This window comes from Cibotium barometz, chromosome 21, assembly GCF_041138505.1.
Source record: "Cibotium barometz isolate CiBa-2024 chromosome 21, ASM4113850v1, whole genome shotgun sequence".
Lineage (NCBI taxonomy): Eukaryota > Viridiplantae > Streptophyta > Polypodiopsida > Cyatheales > Cibotiaceae > Cibotium > Cibotium barometz.
This window is the reverse complement of record NC_141066.1, coordinates 52,792,326-52,816,711: the sequence shown is the minus strand read 5'-3', so window position 1 is coordinate 52,816,711 and position 24,386 is coordinate 52,792,326. Positions and strand designations below refer to the sequence as shown.

The 24,386-nt window shown below is 48.0% G+C and overlaps 1 protein-coding gene across 1 annotated transcript in view; it reads right to left on the bottom strand.

Moving 5' to 3' along the window:
* LOC147627356 (phosphoinositide phosphatase SAC8-like) overlaps positions 1 to 24,386 on the bottom strand; it is a 118,131-nt gene that overhangs the window by 52,067 nt on the left and 41,678 nt on the right. The window lies entirely within an intron of this gene.

Below are 24,386 nucleotides of genomic sequence, written 5' to 3'. Positions count from 1 at the left end.
TCTTGTGTAGTGTTTTTGGGGAAAAAAAGGGAATCATCAACATAAACCTATGCCACTAAATTACAACCATCTGGCAATTGCCAACCATGCAAAAGTCCTTGATACCTGTGTTTGTCCATATATGGAAGCAAAGGGAGAGTGCCAATTGTATATAGTAATGCACTCAAAGGGCAACCTTGCTTGACTGATTTACCAAATATCCAAGGACAAGACAATCCTTTGCCCAATATACAACGCACTGTACTATCTTGATAGAGCCAATAAATGACTTGAAAATTTGAGACTTCTTTGCTGAAAGTGACGCCATGGCTAGTCTGTACCCTATAGGTACTAGGCTCGAGCTGCAAAGAACTTGGGCCTCACGTTGGGCAGTGGGCACTGTACTATGAAAAAACCCTACACTATACCAATGTACTACACATACTTACTAGTACATATAGAACATAGTATGTACTACGTACTATGTACTATTGCACATACTTAATAGTACATTGTACTATGTACTATGTACATTCAAGTTTTCAGCCTTCAACTATCAAGTGTCAAATCGTCAATATTTTCAAGTCCCAACTCCCACATGCATATATAGCCCCAAATTTAAGACCACGTATGAAAAGCCACCAAGAGCTAACTCATACTTTATCATACCTATCATTCTCTGTGATGTATGGTAGTATGAAATGTATGATATGAACTATGTGCACCATAGAAGAGGTAGAGGACAAGGCCCACTCTATGTTCAGATGCCTAGCATATCATTAGATACGGGAGAGATTTCACTGCCTCTTCAAGGAGGGATTCAGGCCGCTAGCACAGGTGATGCAATATGAGGACCAAAGATGTCTCCACATATTGCTCTGATAGCACTCAGACAACATGCGGACGGTATTAAGAGGACTTGCTGAGAGACAAGGCCAGCCCATACAAGACGTTGCCCAAAGATCCATCACCGATTTCTTCATGGCACGAGCATCCACATCAGCCACCAATGCCAACAGCACCGCATCGACATCAGCTTATAACAACCATACACAAGAGCCATATTCACATCCTCCGTGCTACATGCCAAGAGACCCCGACCAAGAGCACCGAGGATCTCCACCACACTGAGACAAATCCATGAGATTCTCCGACATGACATGCTCTCACCATAGCCACATCTGCCATCATGAGTGAAACCGGCCTTCAAATAATATTATTATTTTTATCATCAAAGGTTTTAAAAACCTTATAACCTCAAAATCCCTTTTGCCCCCTTTCACACTTGGGCTGGCCACACTTATGAGTTTCCTTTTCACATTCAACTGATGCCTGTTCACACTGTGCATCCCGTGCCCGTGCCCGTGCCCGTGCCCACCTGCTTGTTGTCTAGAGAGAAAAACACACGGTCGTAACATACCCCCCTCTTGAAAAATAGCAAGCGTCCTCGATTGCACTCAATAACACAGTAAGGCATCCAATGAAGAAAGAGTCCCCATATGACCAAAGCAATGCCGGTGATGAAACAATCATCCTGAACAATAAGGCCACACTGTCACGTCGAAGTAACAAACAACTCTTGCTTGTTCCTTCAGAACCTGTAGCAAAAGTCTAAAATCAAGTGGAAACACGTAATTGTGTTAGCCAAAAACAAAACCATGCATCATTCTACATATGACAAACATATGCATGACACATATATGCTTTCGCAAACAATACGCTCCTCAAATAGCTCTACCCACTCCACAATAACAGTCTCAGGGTTGCTCGCAAGCCTTACACCCATGGGTATCCCTGTAGGACCCACGACTGAAGGTACAACATGAGCATATGAAAGCACTCAATGCATCTAAACTATACATCCACTAAGTACTTTCCACATATGTCCCTCTTGATGCTTTACCCACTCTGCACATGGCCATCCCGCAAGGGCCACTCAGTGATACACCATGAACATGGTAAAGTACCTGATGTATCATACTAATATACATGCATCTCATCCTGACACAACCAGAGTATTACCCATGTATTCTCAAGGGTGCCACGATCCAATGGCACCAAAATAACATAATACCTCGGCAAGTGTATAAATACATGCACAAATAGAGTTCAATCCATATATGAACCAAACCAACTCTAGGACTGCTCGCAAGACTTATGCCCTTCATAGAGTCTCGAATGTTAACTCAGGTTGCTGCAGACTTTGAGCTAAACCAAACCATGCCATTCCAAAGGAGACCAACGCCACAAATAGCATCATCTCAATATCCAATTGACCAACACCTTGGTCAAGAACAACCAGAACCATATGACAAAGATCAATGTCCCAATCTTTCTCAGTGATACCTTAGTGCCAAAGGCAGAAACCATCCAAAGTTGCAGTTATAGTTCAAGGTGCGGCCGACTGTGAACCATACTCAACTTTACCATCTCATGTGACTAGTACACAATATCATAGAAGTCCCATAAGCAGATGTACTGTCAGCCTCAGTACCTTCGGGTGAATACAAAGATGTCACCAAGCGACTTCTAGATGAAAACTGAGCCTGTCTGTAACAAGGGAGCAGAGGTGCTATCCTCCTCTTGAGCATCAGGCAATGCTCCAGACCCATGCTTTGCTGAACCTGAATGAACCGTAGCAAGAGTCGGCTCCAACTCAAAGACATCAAGATAAAGCTGCAATACCTAAGGTGAATATGCTAAGTCACCCTCCTCCATCCACTTCGCAGCCATCGGTGAATAGTTCTTTAAACTTCACAAGATAGCGACGGGAAACTTTACCTTGTACCTTTCTTTCTTTGTGTGCCAGTATCTGCTCAGGAATAAGAACCTCATCAAGTTCCTCCGCTTCCGTCTGAGCCTCATCTGATACATCCTCAGGCACCCAAAACCTGCTTATACTCCACCCAAGTGGTAAGCAAAAGTCCCCAATGACGCATAGTAAACATAGAAAGAAGCTGCCTTCCGAACCCATGAAGCCTCTGTGAAGATACCACTGGTGACAAAGTGTCAAAAGCCATAGTCTTCAACCCATCTCTTGCACTATAACACTTCAACTACTTCTTGTTCGTGGCTGACTACTTCCTGTCCTTGGTGTCTTTTCTCCTCAGCTTCATCTTTAGCTTTTGCTCTTCACCTTATACAGGTAAAGGCACACAATCCTACACTGCCTCCTGTACTTCCTTTTCACTTTCCACATGTTCAAGCTTTTGATGTGACTCTCATGAAACAACCACGAGCTTGCCTCCTTGAGAAAGTCGACGATGTCCCAGCAATGGAACCCTGAAACCGGCCTTCAAATAATATTATTATTTTTATCATCAAAGGTTTTAAAAACCTTATAACCTCAAAATCCCTTTTGTCCCCTTTCACACTTGGGCTGGCCACCCACACTTATGAGTTTCCTTTTCACATTCAATTGATGCCTGTCCACACTGTGCATCCAATGCCCGTGCACGTGCCTGTGCCCACCTGCTTGTTGTCCAGAGAGAAAAACACAGGGTCATAACAATGAGGCTCTTAGAGTCATGTTTGAGTTTTCAGTTTTCACGTTTCTTTTTGGTTTTTCCATGGCATTATATATACCCATGGTATCATTGTACTATTATTCATGGTCTCATATGCCCATCAGGTCTTTTGTAGATCTTAATCTCTCTCATGGATCCGGTGGACCCACCTCGAACGAAATGAGTTCCCTCGGACATGGCCTTCGCATTCCAACGTGCCTGGCTCCCTGGATGTCAACCAGGGTCCCCTCATCAACTCCAAATCTAGGACATGCTCCAACATCATCGAGCTACCTTTGCACATGGCGTAGCCAAGGGAGACCTCTCGACCATACCCATTAGTCCCATATTGATATTTTGGAGAGTGGTATAGGGACTGATGCTCCTCTCATGTTTCGTGTTCCCGGTATTCAATGATAAGATTTCCATGGGCAGTTTTGTATCACTCTAGTCAGAGAGTTTTCAATTGTTCTACTTTATTTTCCATTTCATGATGAGATATCCCATGGACATAATTGTATCAGTCTCATACCATTGGGTCTTTAGTAGACTCTTTCTCTCGGATAACCGCATCAAATATGTGCATTGTGCATCAGATCTCGGATGACCGCATTTTCCAGCTATGCTACCAAGAGGCAGAGACAGAGAAGCACTACATTTGCCGATGACAATCTATTATGAGATCCGAGGGAGATACATTGCATGGGACATGTGAACACTCAAGTAGCCCGGCTATTGGATGAATCCATTCTCAGTGAGTGTGAGGAAGTGATCTCTATAGAAGTGCATCTTCGTGGAGAGCTCTGGAGGTGTGATCCATGTGCAATGTGTGTAGAGGCTGAGAAGATCTAACCGGATAACCCGGTTGGTATCCTCGTGAGACAACCGGAGAAAAGGGGAGTCCAAACTGTACTAAAGGGGGGGTAGGCAGTCCATGTAGAGCCCATATAGTGAGAACCAAGTGGAAACTAGTGCATACCATACTCCAAAGTGCCCCTCGAGTGCTAGCTATCTGGTGGACTCCAGGGCAAGCCTCGGGTACCTACGGGGATCCATGTGACTAATGCGATGGAGGTATGTGATTGTCTTGAAGAGTGCATCCACTACCATCGGGGCTGCAGCAAACTCTGCCTAGATAATCTGGTTTGGGTTTGCTGGTTTGGTGGGATCCTACGGGAGAACATCATGACCTTGGGCCTCTCAACTCGCTGCCAATCCTCATCGGATAAGTCTGGCCCCCAGAAGGCTCCTCCATACATCAAGGCTGGGGTGATGAGGATGTCAAAAAGCCAGCCCTTCGTCCTGGTCTCCTGTAAATGTGCCTGGAAGCACTGCCGCTCAAGTAAGCTCAAGGCTACATATCCCCGTGTCACTCTGGCATGTGCTGCGGGAACCATGGTAAAGCGTGGGCCACTAAAAGTGACACCAAGGTAGACATAGGATGAGAGAATCTTCACAGGATCCCCCCTATATGTGAAGCTCAATCTGGATGTGAAGGGGCGAGAGGTATTGAAGACCATTACCTTGGTTTTACCAAGGCTAACAGAGAGGTCCCGTTGAGTGCAAAAGTCATGTAAGGCATTCAACTGTCTCTGAAGCCCTTCGGCTGAGTCTGAGAGGAGGACGATGTCATCTACATAAAGTAGTATGGGGATCAATATGCCTGCCAGTGTGGGACCAGCCTTGCTTAATCCATCAATGAAGGTTGAGATCTCATCAATGTAGAGGCCGAGAAAAGTGGGCGATAGAGGGCAGCTTTGTTTCACCCCAATAGTGCTAGAAATCTCCTGTGATGTACCTCCTGGGGCTCTCACTCGTCCGGTGACGGACTCATAGAGGGCGATGATGCTCCAAACCATGTCAGATGGGACTCCGATCTCTTGTAGACGGTGTAGGAGGCGGGCTCGGGGTACAGTATCAAAAGCTTTGCGGAAATCAAAGTAGCAGTAAATCCTCTGATGTCGTGCTCTACCCTCCTCGATGATGGCACGGAGGGTGAAGATGTGGTCAAGGGTAGAGTAGCTCCTCCGAATGCCAGCCTGTCCTGAGGCTACGCATCCTTGGCTCTCTGCAAATGAACTGAGCTCCGCCTGTAGCACTGATCCATAGAATTTGGCCAATGTGTGGCCAATCATGATTGTCCTGTAGTTATTAGGATCAAGTGGATCTTCGGCTTTGAGGATGGGGGTGATGGTGTTGGTTGACCAAGAGGGTGGAAATCCTTCAGAAAGAGCTCTATTGAACATGTAGGCTAGTAGGGGCGACAGGGTATCATCGGCATGCGAGATGTACTCGGCAGTGAGTCCCTCATGATCCTGGGCTCGCCCATTGCGTAGTCTACGAATGGCCTTGAGGACCGTGCCCTTTGTGGAGAAGGTGGAGGTGGTGGGGCGGGGATCTGGTGGTGGGGGGTAGGGGTGGCTGATGGGGGATATGATAGAGATAGGAGTGCCTCATGATCATGGGCTCACCCATTGCGTAGTCTACGAATGGCCTTGAGGACCATGTCCTTTGTGAAGAAGGTGGAGGTGGTGGGGCGGGGATCTGGTGGTGGGGGTAGGGGTGGCTGATGGGGGATATGATAGAGGGAGCGTGCATAGGAGTGCCATGTGTCCGGGCAGGTGATAGGTTTGGGAGGGTGATGTTCTCAGAGTTTCCTCGAGGCCTCTTTGCAGTTCGGCCCTAAGAAAAGTCGGTATAACTCATCCTCTTTCCGGGTGAGCCGTTGAGAAATCCGTTGCGCTTGGCGCTTTGTGATTTGCCCATTCCATAGCTCATGTTTAAGACGGGAGCGTGTGGCGTGGCATTCGTCATCATACCAAGAGTTCTGGGCATGGAACCGCAAGGTGGCTTCGCGGTAGATCGTCGCGTGCAGATGAGAGTAGTAGTGGCGGATGTGTGGAGTATGGTGGTGAGCTGTGCTATGAGGGTGGATAGGGGGACAGTAGGTTCCACATCCTGGAGTTGGCGGTAGATGTGGTTGGAGTAAACAAGGTCAAGCTTGTGATCAAAAAGGACCTGAGTGTAATGTGAGATTGGGGCTGGTGGTGGAGGGACGGGTGGTGTGCAGGTAAGAGTGAAAGAGAGGTGGGCATGGTCAGCTTCAAAGGGGGTGGCAGAATGGAGAAGTCGGGGAGAAGGTGTGCCAAAGCCGGAGATCCCATAAGGTAGTCCACAATGCTAGTATGTCCAGAGTGAGGGAAGGAGGTGAGGGCGTTGGAGGAGGGCCATCAGGACATCCCGTTATAGATAACGAGACCATGTGCAGCTCCTAGCTCTAAGAAATATCTCCCATACACTGTGATCTCCTCATGGTCCTCTGATGATCGCTGTAGCCCTGTGTCAGTGATGTCCAGCTCCTGTACTCTGATAGGGTCATCTAGATCGAGTAGTGGGACCTGTTGACTTCCGTCCTGGCGTTGAAATCCCCGAGCAGGAGGACTTCCCCCAGCTGTGAGAACTCCGTGATATCCCCATATAATGTTAAGTACGTAGATAACGAGACCATGTGCAGCTCCTAGCTCTAAGAAATATCTCCCATACACTGTGACCTCCTCACGGTCCTCTGATGATCGCTGTAGCCCTGTGTCAGTGATGTCCAGCTCCTGTACTCTGATAGGGTCATCTAGATCGAGTAGTGGGACCTATTGACTTCCGTCCTAGCGTTGAAATCCCCGAGCAGGAGGACTTCCCCCAGCTGTGAGAACTCCGTGATATCCCCATATAATGTTAAGTACGTTGACTGGCCATGCTGTGCGTAAGGGGAGTGGCGTGGTGCAAAATAACACACAGCAATGTGGATGACTCTGTCACTGCTAAGCTGTAGCCGCACCCAAAGATATCATGCATCCTCGTCCTTTCGGACGTTGCTGAGAATTTGTCGGAGATGGGATCTAAATAGGACAGCTACCCCCCTAGAGTCACGTACTCCTCCTGATGTGTGGGTCTCGCCTGGAAAAGCTGACTCCCACTCATACTCGGCTATGTATGGTAAGCCCCTCTCAGGGCTCTGATGAGTCTCTGTAAAAATAATGACATCCCTGCTTGTGAGAATCTTGCTGAAGCCTCCTGGATTCGACCACAGCATGCCATTGCAGTTCCATACTGCCAACGTCAGGTGCTTGGTCTCTTAGACCCCGCGTCCCTATTTGGGACGGCACTCACTCTACCATCTCTGTAGATAGCCCACTTGCCTGCTCTGCGGGCCTCGTGAATAGTCACCATCGCCTCACGCCGGTGTGCTACCTACGTTGGAGTGAGATCATCTCCCATGTACACTTGTGTGCCCTTGAGGGCAGCCCGCCTGTCTGCTGGTGGCATCAGGGAATCTGATGATGAGGGGCCGCTCTTGTGTCATATCCTTGCCTGGCCTCCATGTATCGGCAAGGGGGGGGGGATCCCGTCGACTCCTAGCATCAGGCGAAGTGTCATGGCATCCTCCTCGGGGGAGGCCCCCGCCTGTAGCCCCCGTACTCGCACATGGAGGGCCCTATCCTTCGTGCGTTTCCCCTCCTCGAGAGTCTCATGTATGATGCTCTGTGGGGGTTTGTGCTTCTTCACCACCTCCACCCAATCTTTCTTAGTGGTCTGCAGTTCTTCCCGCAGCTTATCACTCCCAGCTTTCAACTGCTCCAAGTCAGTCCTTAAACCCTCCTGAATATTCAGTTCCCCTTCCTCCATTGTATGGTCCTTGACCGTAGCTTTTAGGGCTTCCATTTCTGCCCAGAGTTCCCCTATCATTGGGACAGCCTCTGGCATTCCTGTTTGTTGCAGCTGGGTCTCTTTCAACAGCTGAATCACCTCTTCCTCGTGGTTCACCTGGGGGCTCAGTTCTTCAATCTTGTTGTTCTTTCCCTGTATCTCCTTGCGGAGGTCTTCCAAGTGTTTTTCATGTTGGTTCAGAACCTTGTCCAGCACCTTCTTTTGTTCGCCCAGTAACTTCTTGGTGTTGTCCTCCACTGTCTTGATGTATGCCTCCAGATCCTGTAGGTTCATTGTGGCTATTTCCCCCTAGTTGCTGCCTTGGGGGCCTGAGCAAGGGCAGACACACAGTACACCACACAGTGAACTCAAGGGAGGTGGTGCGCACAGGAGCGTGGGCGCGTGTGTACGAAAAGGCGCAGAACAGCAAGTGCGGAGGGGGGCGTGAAGAGAGAGAGACCACCAGCGCGCAGCGCGAGCAGGGTGGCGCGGATGGGTGGGTATGAACAGGCGCAGGAGAGGCGGGCACGAAGAGAGAAGAGAGACCAGCAGCGCGCATCGTGAGTAGGGAGCGAGGCTTCTGCAATGTCACGCCATGGAGAGAGAGAAAGAAAGAAAGTTGTATTAACGTCTACTAGAGGCCGAACTCGACCTATGAGACAAATCAATGTACAACTGTCAATGTCTTCTGGATGTCCAGAAAAAAAAAAGGACAAAATGAAGAGAGAGAGAGAGAAAGAAAGAAAGAAAGAAAGAAAGATATATTAACGTATACGAGAGGCCAAAGTCGGCCTATGAGACAAAAAATAATACAACTCTGTTCTTCCGGTCATCGGAAGAAAAGAAAGAAAAGAAAAAGTGTGCATGTGTCTGGATACAACTGTGAATCATCATGGATCGGTATAAGGGGGGGTGGGGATGTGGATGGAGTGCTAAGGCAAGATGCATCGCTATATGCTGAAGGGGTAGTACAAGCATGCTATGCAGATCTATGGCTAACTCCATCCAGTGCCATAAGAGGGATATAAGATATCATACATCGCCAATGCTGAGGCTGTGAATAGCGTGAACATGTACCCTGAGTCTGAATGAAAGCGAGCTAGCCTCTCCTGTGTCTCCATCTGGTGTCTCATTCGGATAGCTGCTATCTCTCAGTGACGGAGTTGGGGTGCTCTATGTCTAGTCTGTCTAGGTCTCCTCCTGGCTCTCAATTCCTCTGCTCTATGTCTAGTCTCTATGTCTAGTCTGTCTAGGTCTCCTCCTGGCTCTCAATTCCTCTGCTCTATGTCTAGTCTGTCTAGGTCTCCTCCTGGCTCTCAATTCCTCTGCTCTCTTTGCGGTCACCCCATGTGGTACATCAGCTGGCACTGGCATAGCTCTCTGGAAGAAATCTGTGAGCTGGGACTGTCTCCCACCCCTAGTGGGAGCGGGTGTCTGGAGGAGTCTCTCTCGAGAACTATGAAGCTCTAGTAGTAGTCTGCCAAGCTGTCGCTGGTCCGAGGCCCCCATCAACTGATGTAGTGAAGAGTGCTCCTCAAACAATCCTGCATATCTATCTCTGACCCCCTGGTGGGCTCTACATCTACATACAAAGTGATCCTCAGTCTCCACCTCCTCGCGGCACAATCTGCATATCCGCTCAGCTCTGGGAACCCGTGCCGCTCTCCCAGCCTCTATCTCTAGCTGATGTGATAAGACTCGTAGCTGTCCAAAAGCAACGCGAGAGCTGTGTGGCATGTATACATCCATGTACCGTGGTCGATGTATAAACCCATCCCCTGAGATGCTCATAAAGTGGTCTCTGTAATACCGCATCTTCGGTGGTAGTGGGCTCTCTGGTGCTGTCCATGTCTCCTGTATGTAGTGCTGCCATATGTCCTGTCTCATCACTCTGTTCCTCTCATTGAGAGAGAGGTAACCCCGTGGAGCAGACTGATCATACTGAAAAGGTGGCAACCGCTCCAGCCTCGGCCAGCTGTCTGGATGCCTCAAAAGCTCGGCGGGATAATCTCTCCGTGGGCATCTCCCTCATCCTGTATATAAAGGAGATCGTCTGGAACAATGCCTCCATTGCCATAGGTGGTGCAACAAACTCAGCTCGAACAATGTCGTGCGGGACGGATGGTTTGCTGCGTATCATCCTCAAGAGCATCAAGATCTGTGGTCTCTCCAGCTGTACCCATGTGGAGGCTGCAAGCCCTGGTGCCCAAACCGCTGCTGCATACATCAAGGCTAGTGTCACTAATGTATCAAAGAGCCACCCCTTCGTGCGGGGTTCCTGAAAATGTGCCTGATGACACTGACGCTCAAGGCCAGCAAGAGCTGTATACCCCCGGGTCACTCTGTCTCGGACTGCTTGAGCCATGGAGGAGCGTCCAGCTGAGCTAGTAAATGTGATGCCAAGGTAAACATAAGAGCTCACCACCTCGACCCGCCCTTCTGCTAATGTGAGAGTAGTGTGGCTCCTGACTGCGGGTGAGGTGTGGAAGATCATAACCTTGGTTTTCCCAAGGTTCACTGTGAGCCCCTGCTGTGCGCAGAAGTCATCAAGAGCCACAAGGTGTCTTTGAAGCCCAACCTGCGTGTCGGATACCAAGACGATGTCATCAGCATAAAGCATAACATGGACAGTAATACCTGATAGCTCAACCCTAGAGCCTCCTCCATGTGTGATGTAATCGACCACCTCATCAATATAGAGCCCAAAGAGCGTGGGGGAGAGCGGGCACCCCTGCTTCACACCAATGGTGCTAGCAACTGTGTCGGACAAGCCTCCTGGGCATCGGACTCTCCCAAAGACCTGCTCATATAGCCTCTATATGCCCCACATCATGTCTGAAGGTATGCCTAGTGTCTGTAGTCGCCGAAAGAGGCGCTCTCTGGGCACAGTATCAAATGCCTTGCGAAAAACCACAAAGCAACAATAGAGCCGTTGCCTCCGTGCCTTGGCCTGATCAATCAGGCACCTCAATTAAAAATGTGGTCGATGGTCGAGAAGGCTCGACGGAAGCTTGCTTGGCCTGCTGCTCTCAATCCCCCAACCTCTGCATGAAAGAGAGAGAGAGAGAGAGAGAGAGAGAGAGAGAGAGAGAGAGAGAGAGAGAGAGAGAAATGAAATGAAATGAAATGATATATTAACGTCTTCAGAGGCCAAAATGACCTATGAGACCAAAAAGGTTACAACAAATGGTGGATCTGATACAATGTCTGTGTAAGAAAAGCTAAAAACAACTAAACAACTAACTAAAACTGAAACAACTATGAGGAAAAGTAAGGCACTAGGAGCTCCTACTGGATAACATCTGGGAGGAAAACTCCAGCAACAAAGGTAAGCATCATAAACATCACTATCCAAAGATGTCTCTCATCCGTCGATGGCGGATATCCTCAATGTCCTCCATGGTGAGTACTCTGACTGGACGTCTCCCATGCTGTGTGCTAGTATGGTCCTGATCCTCTGTTGTAATCTCCGCGGGTGTCGAGATGGGCCTCTCATCTTGGGGCGCCTGGACCGCCCCGGCTCTATAGCCCGATCAATTAGTGTACCTCTGCTGCGGCTATACTCTGGGCCTAGCTACAATGCCTGCTGGCCTGACTGCTTAATCTCTGGTCGAAAGATGTCTGTAGTCTGCCTCTGTAGGTGTCTCTCCCTCTCTGATCCCCTCCCTCTCAAGAGACCCTCTCTATGTCTACGCAGCTCCAGCAAGTATAATCCGAGGCATCTCTGATCCTGATATCTCATGACTCTAGAAAGTGGTCCGAAACCCTCTCTGAGCTGGCCGTGAGAACGGCCTCGTATCTCATAATATACTGGACAGTGACATATGTAATGTAACTCTGTCTCTAGTTCCATCGGGCACAACTGAAAAATCCTGGCCTCAGCTGGTACTCCTCTGAATCTGCCAGTCTCAATCTCTAGCTGGTGTGAGGATGTGCGCATCTCACCAATAGCACACCGTACCCCATGAGAAAGATGAGTATCCATGTAGCTAGGTCTAATCACAAACCCATCCTCCGTGAGCTAGAGAGGATGATCTCTATAGAAAGCCATCTTCGTACCAAGCTCGTGTGTCGGCTGTATCCATGTCCTCCTAGTGTCCAGCTGAGTCAAGTCCTGCCTGATAAGTCTGGTAATCTCTGCCCGTGTGAGAGAGAGGGAGGGTGCATCCACGGAGTACTGAAATGGAGGTAGCCTGTCCATACTAAAGCCATGCAGTTGGAACCAAGCTGTCATCTGTGCATACCAACATGATCCGTCTCCCTATGATGCCAACTGCCGTGAAGACTCCAGGGCTAAGCGAGCATATCTCTCTAGGGAGAGCCCAAGTGCTATGTATAAAGGAGATTGATCAAGTGAGTGCCTCTACTACCAATGGGGGGGCAGTCATCTCTGCACGGATAATATCATGCGGTACGGAGGCCTTGGCCCTAATCATCCGGGAAATTATAGAAACCAAGGGCCTCTCCATACATCTCCATCCATCAGTGCTACCAGCTCAGCTGTGGTGATCCACTGAGGGTCCCCATATCTCCACTCCATACAACATGGCTGAAGTGACCAAAGTGTCAAAGAGCCAGAGCTTTGTTCGAGGTTCCTGAAACTGAACCTGCGAACACATCCTCTCTAGTCTCCCCAATGCTGCATAAGCTCTGGTCAATCTGGTCTCCGCTGCTCGCCACTAAAAACCACACGAAGGTAAGTATATGCATCTGTATACTCCACTGTCTCCTGACCATATGTAAAGGTGGGTGCTGACCTCCTAACCCACTGTGCTGTGGTGTTAAACACCATCACCTTGGATTTACCAAGGTTAACAGACAATCCACTGTCCTATGCAAACGTGTGCAATGCATCCAAATGATGCTGCATCTCCTCTAGAGAATCTGAGCTTAGCACAATATCATCAGCATACAATAATAGCGGAATCCATGTCCCTGCTAGCTGTGCTCCTCTGTCACCCTCCCGCTCTACATAGTCCGAAACCTCATGCACATACATCCCAAATAAGGTGCGAGAAAGGGGGCAGCCCTGTTTCACCCCAATAGTGGAGTGAACCATCTTAGATATACCCTAAGTAGTACGTACCTGCCCGACAACTGTCCTGTATAAAGCCATGATTCCCCAAATCAGCTATGTGGGCACTCCCATCTCTTGTAGTCTGCGCATTAGTCTGGCTCTCGGTACTGTGTCAAAAGCTTTGCGGAAATCCACAAAGCAACAATAAATCCTCCTGCCATATAATCTGCCCTCCTCAATAATACTTGTGAGTGTCAAGATATGGTCAAGAGTGGAGAAACCTCTCCTGAACCCTGCCTGCCCTGATGCACGTATGCCCTCTCTCTCTGCCCATCTACTCAACTCCTGCTCGAGAATAGATGCATATAATCTAGCCAATGTGTGACCAATCATGATGGTACGATAATTCCCAGGAAGCATGGGATCCCTTGACTTGAAGATAGGCACAATCGTGGACATATTCCAAGTCTCAGGAAAACCCTCACACACGGCTCGGTTAAACATCATAGAAATAAGTTCTGCAAGCATATCTCTGGCATGAATAAAGTGTTCTGCTACGAAACCATCATGATCATATGCTCTCCCAGTCCTCATCCTGTCAATAGCTGTCCTTACCATCTCAGCAGTAAAGAAGGCACATGTCTCTGGGAATGGCTCTGATGGGTCTGGCAGGGGCAGCTGTCCTGGTGCTGTGTACAGGGATGCTGCATACTCACCCCAAATCTCTGTGGAGGTAATGGCTGGTGATGGTGAATGCTCATGGAATAGTCTCCATGCCTCTGAGTCCTGACTCATAAATAACTGATACAAATCCCTCTCTAACTGAGCAAGATAAGCCCTCTTCTTCCATCGCACTAGGTGCCGAAAGGTAATCCGTGACTGTCTGTGAGTGGTAACACCCATGAGCACTTCTCTCTGTAATCTAATCCTCATCTCTCTGCACTCCTCATCATACCAGCTGTTCTCGGGCATGTTCCCAGATCGTCTCCGTGTAGGCTGACTATGGGGATATGCCTCTGCTGATGCTGCAGCATGAAGCGTCTCTATCCATATCTGAGTGAGCTCATCTAATGGCCGTCCCGACTCCTTGGCACATAAGCGTTTGTATATCTCAACCGTGTACACGGTGTCAATCTCCCTCGTAAAGTTATAACGAGTGTGTGGAGAGACCTGTCCCAATGGAGCGGTGCTGAACTGAAATGTGAGAGTGAAGGACAAGATAGCATTATTCCAACCGGCCTAGTGCCTACCATAAAATCCTGAAAAGAGGGAATGAGACTGGGCTGAGCCATAACATAGTCCACTGTACTAGCACCATGCCGATGTGGAAAGCTAGTGAAACCGCCCGATGTCGGGAATCTCCGTAGGCCATTTAGGATGGCCAATCCATGTGCAGTCTGTTGGGGTAAAGGCATTATGCCCACCCTTATAGTGTGTACAAGCCCATAAGTTTTATAGTACATAGTACACTTAGTACTTTTAATGTACTAAGTGCACTATGTGCACTAGAGCAAATATACATGTGTGATAGGGGAGTCACACACTCATACTTTGTGAGTTGACTTATCCCCACATGTCTCTCTCTCTCTCTCTCTCTCTCTCTCTCTCTCTCTCTCTCTCTCTCTCTCTCTCTCCCTTCTTCTCTGAGTGTGTCTCCCACAACAGGTGTGCGTGTACAGGTCTTACTGTTGTGCTCTGTGGAGCGTAGGTTTGGGTTGTGCAGGACTCCATGTGTGTATGCGAGTACAGGAAAGCAGTGTCCTGTTGAGAGGCTCTTTACTTGGCTGTGTGGCCAAGGTGTTGTCCACAAATCAGGTACTGTGTGGGCAAATGGTGAGCAGCATCTATGCCAAGCAGCAATGAATTGACCACCCACAATAAGGTCAGTGTTGGTAGATGCGGTGAGTAGTGTGTCCCTATTGTGCTGCCAAGCATCAGTTGCCGTCAACGCAGGAAAGCTGCCAGGTGTTGGAAGATTGATGCGCAGGGTCTCAATAGGCAATCAGCAGGGCAGAAGCATAGGGACTTGTGTTGCCGTGTGTGGGTCTGATTCGCCACCCTGCATAAGCATCAAAAATTTCAGTGTCCTGTGTGTGTACAGGGTAGAGTCGCGAGGTGTGTTGAAAGCAGGCAAAAGATGTTACAGAGGTCAACGTAGACAGGTGTAGTCGTTTGCAGTTTGCTAGAGCCTGGATCTGCAATCCGCATAGTGGGACTGTCGAGAGCGTGTCTAGCTGGCCTGAGGCGATTGGACCAGTTTGATATCTTCAGCCTGTGAACTCGGCTACACGAGTCAGCAAATACGACGCCCCCCCCCCCTTCCTGCAACAGAAATCAGAAATTTCAGAGGTATTTTGCTTCAATTTTGGGATTTGCATGTCCATTATCATCAATTGAGCAGGTACAGATCCTAATGGCTCAGATTTGAGCACAATTGACAACATTGGGTGACATTGGTCACATTCCGGGTCAATTGGCAGGAAATTGGGTGTCAACATTTGGGGCTTTTGATGTAATTGTGCCATTGGGCATTCATACATGCTGTATGATGTAAGCAATCTCACATTCGGGGCTAAATTGCAGGAAATTGGAGTGCAAATCAAAGGGCTTTTGTGCCAATTGGGTTGATTTGCATGCAGGCACTGGCATTTGATGCTTTGGGCAATGTGTTGATGCCTGTCAAGCACTCAATGTGCCAGTAAATCAAGGGGCTTTTATGTATTGGATGTATATGTGGCCAGGGGGAAGCATTGTGAAGACTTTGGATGCCTTCATGTGCATTAATGTACCATTCATGATCAGAAATTGATCTTGAATCAAGGGGCTTTTCAAGATTTTGTGCTTGTTGAGCTTGGCAAAGCAGCAGGGAAGACTTTTATGCCTTGAACCCTCAGTAATCCACTTGCAGCAGTCAAGGGGCTTTTGCCCAATTTCTGTCCAGGACTGTTGTATGCAGTGGTGGGGACTGTTAAGGTCTGATTTTCACTCATTTGGACAGCCAAGAGCACATTTATTGCTACTGTACTTGTTGGTACAGATTTGGTACAACTTTGTACAAGTTTTGGCATGGCTGTACATTGATTTGAGTGAGGAAAAGGCTCATTTTCAGCTGCTGTACTTGCCGGTACAGATTTGGTACATCATTGGTGAGCACTTAGTACTGTTGTACAGTATTTTGGAAGGGGAACAGAGCACATCTAAGGTGCTGTCATAAATCTGCAGCAACCAGATTTTGGTGATTTTATCACATTCAGTGAGAAGAGAGTTGCATTCGTGCTTCCGCAGTGGGAGATAAACTTTGGGAGAACAACTGTGAGCACTTTGTGTGCTTTTGGTGCAGTGTTTGCACATCTTGCAGGGAGTCAGGCCTTGACTGTGTCAAAGGTTGCATATTGCTATGGCAACCACAGGTGAGAGCTCTTCATTGCTTCACATCAAAAAGCTTGAAGGCTCACATAATTATGACATTTGGCAAACCCAGTGCTATAATGTGTTGCTCCAGAAGAAGCAGCACAAGCCCATCAAAGAAAGGGGTGTAATGCCCGCTTCTCTTACTGCTGAAGAATGGGAAGATATGGATGACCTGGCAAGATCCACCATCATGTTGTTTGTGTCAGACTCTTTACTTTTCAGCATACGTGAAGAGAAGACAGCTTGGGGAATGTGGCAAAGATTGCAGGACTTGTATGCCCAGCAAAGTGCCTCAAGCAAAGTGTATTGGTTGAAGAAACTCATAGGTCTTCAAATGAAGGAAGGGGCATCTATGACAGCCCATCTAAATGAGTTTAATGGTGTTGTCAGCCAGGTCATCAATCAAAAGTTGGCAATGGACGATGAGTTCAAAGCCACCTTTCTCTTATGCACTTTGCCAGAGAATTGGGACACATTCAGGACAGCCACTAGCAATTCAAATGCTATGCTATCATATGCAGATGTGGAGGGTGCTCTCCTTCAAGAGGAGATGAACAGGAAGAACAACTCTGTTGGAAAGTCCAATGCAATGAATGCACGTGGGAGATCCCAGCAAAGGGGTAAAAGCCAAGAACGGGGAAGGAGCAAGTCCCGCTCCAAAAAGGACTTGGAATGCCATTATTGTGGCAAGAAGGGACATTTCAAAAAGCAATGCTACAAATGGAAGAATGATCAAAAGGAAAAGGGCAAAGGAAAAGACAAAGACAAAGATGAAGCCAAAGATGCAAAGCTGAAGGGTAAAAGTGGAATCAAGATTGAAGAAGTCAATGTGTCACATGCAGGTGACAGTGAGCATGAAGTCCTATTCATGTCTTCACTTGATGCCCATTCACTCCATGCAGGAGATGGTCATGGTATGCACTCATGGATCATTGATTCAGGTGCCTCCTTTCATGTCACAGGTTGCAGAGACTTGTTTGTCAGGTATACTGCTGGCAATAAAGGAGTAGTTTATTTGGGTGACAACCATGCATGCCAGATTCTTGGCAGAGGTGATGTGAGGCTTGTGTTTTCAGATGGCTCACAGCTTATGCTCCATGATGTCAGGCATGTGCCTGAGATCAAGAAGAACCTGTTTTCTACTGGACAGCTTGATGATGTTGGTTGTTTTACCACATTTGGTAGTGGAAAGTGGAAGATTAGTAAGGGCTCACTGGTTGTTGCCAGAGGCTCTAAGGTGGACACTCTTTACTTGATGCATGCTGGTGTTTGTCACCATGCTAATGTAAATGCAACCAAGCTACCGGAAATCTCTATGTGGCATAGCCGGTTGGGACACATGAGTGTCAAAGGAATGGAGCAATTGTCTCCTTGCCTTCTCTAAAGTTCTCAAGTTTTCAGTTTTGTGAGCATTGTATATATGGCAGGCAACTCCAGTGCCCCCACAAGAAAGCTCTTGGACAGAAAGATGCTCAGTTAGAGCTTGTGCATACAGATGTATGTGAGATGCCTCAGCTTTCTTTGGGAGGGGCAAAATATTTTGTCTTTTATTGATGATGCCACACGCAAGGTGTGGGTTTATCCTCTTCGTTTGAAGAGTGATACATTCTCAGTGTTTGAGAAGTTTGTTGCTCATGTTGAGAATCAAACTGGCAAAACACTGAAGGCTTTGCGTTCCGACAATGGTGGAGAGTATATGTCCAAACAGTTTCAGGACTTTTGTGATGCTAAAGGCATCAAGAGGGAGCTCTCTGCTCCTTATGATCCTCCACAAAACGGGACAGCAGAGAGGATGAACAGGACCATTCAGGAGAAGGTCCGTTCTATGTTGTCACATGCTGCGTTACCTCATGGTTTTTGGGCTGAAGCTGTTATGACAGCCGTTCATCTTATAAACAGGTCACCTAACACGAGGCTTGGTGGGAAAGTGCCAGAGGAAGTATGGACAGGGAAGCCTCCGTCCTACAAGCACTTGAGAGTGTTTGGTTGCGTTGCGTACGTGCACATACGCAGGGAAATACGCACCAAACTTGATCCTTAGTCTCACAAATGCATATTCCTAGGATATGGTGACAGAGGTGAAATGGGGTATAGACTTTGGGATCCAGTGAATAGAAAGATTATACGCAGCAATGATGTCATTTTTGATGAAACATGCATGTATAAGGAGCTTGCAAGGCAACAGGAGCTTGGCAGAGTCATCTTTGATGATGATGGACATCATGGACAACAACCAAGGGCTGTAAATCAGCCATTACAGCAACAAAACCAGTCCTTAAATGGTGCTGGAAATGGTCCAAATGGACAGCCAGAGATGGCAGAAGATATCTCTATGGATATCCCACAGTTAGAGGAGATACCGGGCATGATCTTTCAACCTTATGGCATGGAACAGGAGCCACCAATAGGTGATACGCAGACTGGACAGCAACCTGCAAATGATGATCATTGGGTACGGAGGTCCACAAGACCCTCCAGACCCCCTGACAGGTTTGTTCCAGGGGTTGACTACTTGATGCTCATTGACTGTGGTGAGCCCTCTTGTTATAAGGAGGCTTTACAGAGGGCTGACAAGGCTCTTTGGGAGCGTGCTATGAAGTGAGAGATGGATTCTCTGCACAAAAATGGAACATGGAAGTTGGTGCATTTACCTACAGGCAAGAAGGTTTTGCCATGCAAGTGGGTTTACAGGCTCAAAGTTGCACCTGATGCAAAGCCAAGATATAAAGCCAGGTTAGTGGCTAAGGGCTTCAAGCAAGAATATGGTGTGGACTTTGATGAGATCTTCTCTCCAGTGGTCAAAATGACCACACTTAGAGCTGTATTAGCTTTGGTTGCTCATGATGATCTGGATTTGATTCAGATGGATGTGAAGACTGCTTTTCTTCACGGTGATCTCCATGAGGAGATATATATGCAACAGCCAGAGGGTTATGCAGTGAATGGAAAGGAGAAGCTTGTATGCAAGCTGAAGAAGAGTCTTTATGGGCTCAAACAGGCACCCAGGGAATGGTATCATAAATTTGATACATTCATGAAATCCCAGGATTTCAGGAGGAGTGACATAGATCACTGCTTATACACCAAAAAAGCTTTGGATGGCAGTCTATTGATCCTCATCTTGTATGTTGATGATATGTTGATTGCCGGGAAATCTTGTAAAGAGATGGATGCCTTGAAGAAGAGGCTGCATCAGACCTTTGATATGAAGGATTTGGGTGATGCAAACCACATTTTGGGTATGCATATACTTCGGGACAGAAATCAGCATGTGTTGTATTTGTCTCAGAAGGAATACATTGGCAAAGTTTTGCAGAGGTTCAATATGGAGGGGGGGAAGAAGACTAGTACTCTTTTGCCTCCATATGTGAAACTCAGTGCTATGGACAGCCCACAGTCGGATAGTGACAGGGCTGATATGGCCAAGATTCCGTATGCTTCAGCTTGTGGCAGTCTCATGTATGCCATGGTTGCTACCAGGCCGGACATTGCATTTGCAGTGGGAGTGGTTACTAGATACATGGCCAACCCTGGCAAGAAGCATTGGGAAGCAGTGAAAGGTATCATGAGATACCTGAAGGGCACACAGGATATGTGCATCTGCTTTGGCAAACAGGATGCATTAGTGCATGGTTACACGGATTCGGATTATGCCGGTCATCCAGATAACCGGAAGTCTACTACCGGTTATGTGTTTACATTCACAGGAGGTGTTGTGTCATGGATATCCAGGATGCAGAAGTGCACTGCCTTATCTACTACAGAGGCCGAGTATATTGCAGCCACAGAGGCTTGCAAGGAGGCGTTATGGCTATCTCGGTTAGTGGTTGATTTGGGTTATACAGGGGATATTCCATTGTTGCATTGTGACAGTCAGAGTGCCATCCAGTTGGCAAAGAACCCTGTCTTTCATGCAAAGACGAAGCATGTGGATGTGAAGTATCACTTCATCAGAGAGGTGATAGAGGACAAGCTGATTCAGCTTGTCAAGATTCATACGGATGACAACCCGGCTGATCTGTTGACAAAGAGTTTGCCTCCACAGCGGTTTGCTCATTGCAGACACTTGATGGGCATTGGATGAGGCCAGTTTCAGCCTTGATATGGCCTTGTATATTATCATGTACATGCTGATTTTTTCTTTTCCTTCACTTAAGGGCACATTGCCTTTAAGTGGGAGGTTGTCGGGGTAAAGGCATTATGCCCACCCTTATAGTGTGTACAAGCCCATAAGTTTTATAGTACATAGTACACTTAGTACTTTTAATGTACTAAGTGCACATGTGCACTAGAGCAAATATACATGTGTGATAGGGGAGTCACACACTCATACTTTGTGAGTTGACTTATCCCCACATGTCTCTCTCTCTCTCTCTCTCCCTTCTTCTCTGTGTGTGTCTCCCACATGAAACCCTAACTGTTTCAGGCTACTTTCAGCTGAGCTTCTTTAGCTCCTTCACAGTCCCCATGTCTATCAAATACTGCCCAGTATGTTCCTCATCCTGTGAGAGTCTAGATAGGCCCATATCCCTAACATCAAGCTCCTTGAACATCTCCTCTGAGGTATCATAAAATACTGTCTGGTTATGGGCGGTCCTGGCATTTAAGTCCCCCAGGAGAATGATGTCACCATCCCTGGAGAACTTCGAAATGTCATCATCCAAAATAGAAAAGGGAGACTGTCCGCTAGGTGATGTATACACTGATGTACTAGGAGCAAAATAGCATATAGCATGTAGAGATATCTGCCCGTCTCTGCCCTCAGTCTAACCCACATGTACCTAGCCTGCTCATCTCTGCGGACTATATGTTTCAGTGGCTGTAGCTCCTCTCTAAACGATAGTGCCACTCCTCTTGAGTCCCGTCCTCTATGCTCTGAAATGAAATGAAATGTTATATTAACGTCTTCAAAAGGCCAAAGTGACCTATGAGACCAAAGTTACAACCATATGACATCTGATACACTATCTGGAAAAGAAAAGAAAGGACTGAAGGTAAGTATCTAGCCCTACAATACATCAATAGGGAGCATCCTGAAGCAGCAACTAGGGAGAGTGGGAAGCTAATGCTACTAGTCAAAATGGGGTACATGAGTACATGGATACATGGATACATGAATATGGGGGAGTACAAAAGTGACAGTGAGTACAACAGTATATGGCTGGAGTGGTAATCATCCTAGGAGCTCTAGCATGGGTCTCTACCGGATGGCCTGGATATCTGCCATAGTGAGATGCTTGGTCGGACGAGCCCGATGCCTCGCAATGATGCTCTGAATCCTCCGGTGTAGGCACCGTCTCTGATGTAAGGATCCGCGAACCCTCGGGCGTCTGGATCTGCCCAACTGGATAGCTCTCTCAACTAGAGTCACACGGGGTGCCCACTGTTGGACTGTCGGCTGTGTCCCCTCCCAGGTAGTCCCTCCAAAGAAGTCAATAATCTGTCTCTGTGTGGACTCTCTGCCAGTCGGGCGTCTGCTCCTCATAATGGACTCTCTGAGCCTGCGGATCTCCAGGAGATAAAAACCCAAGCATCCCTGATCACAATAGTCCATCACTCTAGCCAGTGGTCCAAATCCCTCTCTGAAAAGGCAATGGTAGCGCCCTCGAATCTCATAATATGCTGTGCAGCGACAGATGTAGTGCCTCTGTCTCTGGCTCTATCCAACAAATCTGACATATCCTGTCCCCTGGAGGTATGCCTCTAAATCTGCCTGTCTCTATCTCTAACTGATGTGAAGAGGTGCGGATCTGCCCAATGGCGCACCTCAATCCATGAGACAGATGGGTATCCATGTAGCTCGGTCTAAGTATAAAGCTATCCTCAGTGGTGCGGAGAAGATGGTCTCTATAGAAAGCCATCTTCGTCCCCAACTCCTGTGAGGGCTCTAGCCATGTCCTCCTAGTGTCCAACTGAATGAGGTCCTGTTTGATGACTCTACTAATCTCAGAATGTGTCAAGGTGAGAGAGGGTGCCTCTAGAGAGTACTGGAAGGGTGGAAGTCTGTCTAAGCTGAACCCGTGGAGCTCAAACTCGGATGCTATCTGCGCATACCAACATGAAGTGTCTCCCTCCATGGCTAGCTGATGAGAGGACTCTAAAGCAAGTCGTGCATACCGGTGCCGGGGAAGCTCCCATGTGCTATGAATGAAGGACACTGATCTGGCAAGAGCCTCTACTACGATCGGTGGTGCTCCCATCTCGGCTCGGATAATCTCATGGGGTACCGAGGCCTTAGCCCGAATCATCCTGGAGATCATGGACACAAGTGGTCTCTCCATCGATCTCCATCCATCGTATGTGCGTCCTGATCGACTGTGACGATCTAGGCTAGGCCCCCAGATCTGTACTCCATATAGCATAGCCGATGTGACCAGCGTATCAAAAAGCCACAGCTTAGTGCGTGGCTCCTGAAACTGTACCTGTGAGCACATCCTCTCTAGACCTCCTAGTGCTGCATATCCTCTAGTCAATCTGGCCTCTGGTGCCCCTCTCATGGAAAATGTGGGCCCAGTGAACACCACTCCAAGATATGTGTATGAGTCAACATACTCCACTGTCTCCTGCCCATATGTGAAAATAGGCGCTGATATCCAGACCCACTGAGCTGTAGTGTTAAACACCATAACCTTGGTCTTACCAAGGTTAACTGAGAGCCCACTGTCCTATGCATAAGCATGTTAAGTATCCAAGTGCCTCTGCATACCCTCTGGTGAGTCTGCTATAAGCACAATATCATCAGCATATAAGAGCAGAGGTATCCAAGTCCAGCCAACTGGGCTCCTCTGTCCCCTCGTGTCCCAATATAATTAGAGATCTCATCAATGTATAGTCCAAATAGAGTCGGAGAGAGCGGGCAGCCCTGTTTCACCCCTATAGTGGAGTGTACTGGCTGGGAGAGACCCTCTGAAGTCCGCACCTGCCCAACTACTGTCTCATAAAGTGCCATAATACCCCAAATGAGCTCACATGGAACCCCCAAGTCTTGCAGCGTACGCATCAGTCTAGCTCTGGGCACTGTGTCAGGCACAAAGCCACAGTAGATCCTCCTCCCATATGCTATGCCCTCCTCAATGATAGCCCTGAGGGTAAAGATATGATCCAAAGTAGAGAATCTCCTCTTGAAACCGGCCTGTCCCTGAGCTCGGACCCCTTGTCTCTCTGCCCATCTGCTCAACTCATGCTCAAGAGTAGAGGCATATAGCTTGGCCAGCAAGTGACCAATCATAATGGTGCGGTAGTTAGTCGGCAGGCTCGGATCTCCAGACTTGAGTACCGGCACAATCGTGGAAGTACTCCAAGTCCGAGGAAACCCCTCACACATGGCTCTATTAAAAATGAGAGCTAGCAAGTCTGCAATCATATCTCTAGCATGTATGAAATGCTCAGCTACAATGCCCTCATGATCCTGTGCCCTCCCTGTATGCAATCTGTTGATGGTCCTCCTCACCATCTCTGCTGTGAAGAAGGTAGAAGTGGGTGGACAAGGCTCTCGAGGGTTCGGTAGTGGTGGCTGCTCTAGTACTGCGTAGAGGGAGGCTGCATACTCGCCCCATGTATCTGGAGAGGTAATGGCCGGAGGGGGGGGTGCACTCTAAGCAATCTCCAGGCCTCCCCAGAATCCTGACTGAAAAACAACTGATAGATGTCTCTCTCCAGCCGAGCTAAGAATGCTCTCTTCTTCCGCCGAATGAGGGATCGGAAGATGATGCGTGACTGTCTATATGTAGTAACACCTGTGGCCACCTCTCTCTGTAGCCGGGCTCTGAGCT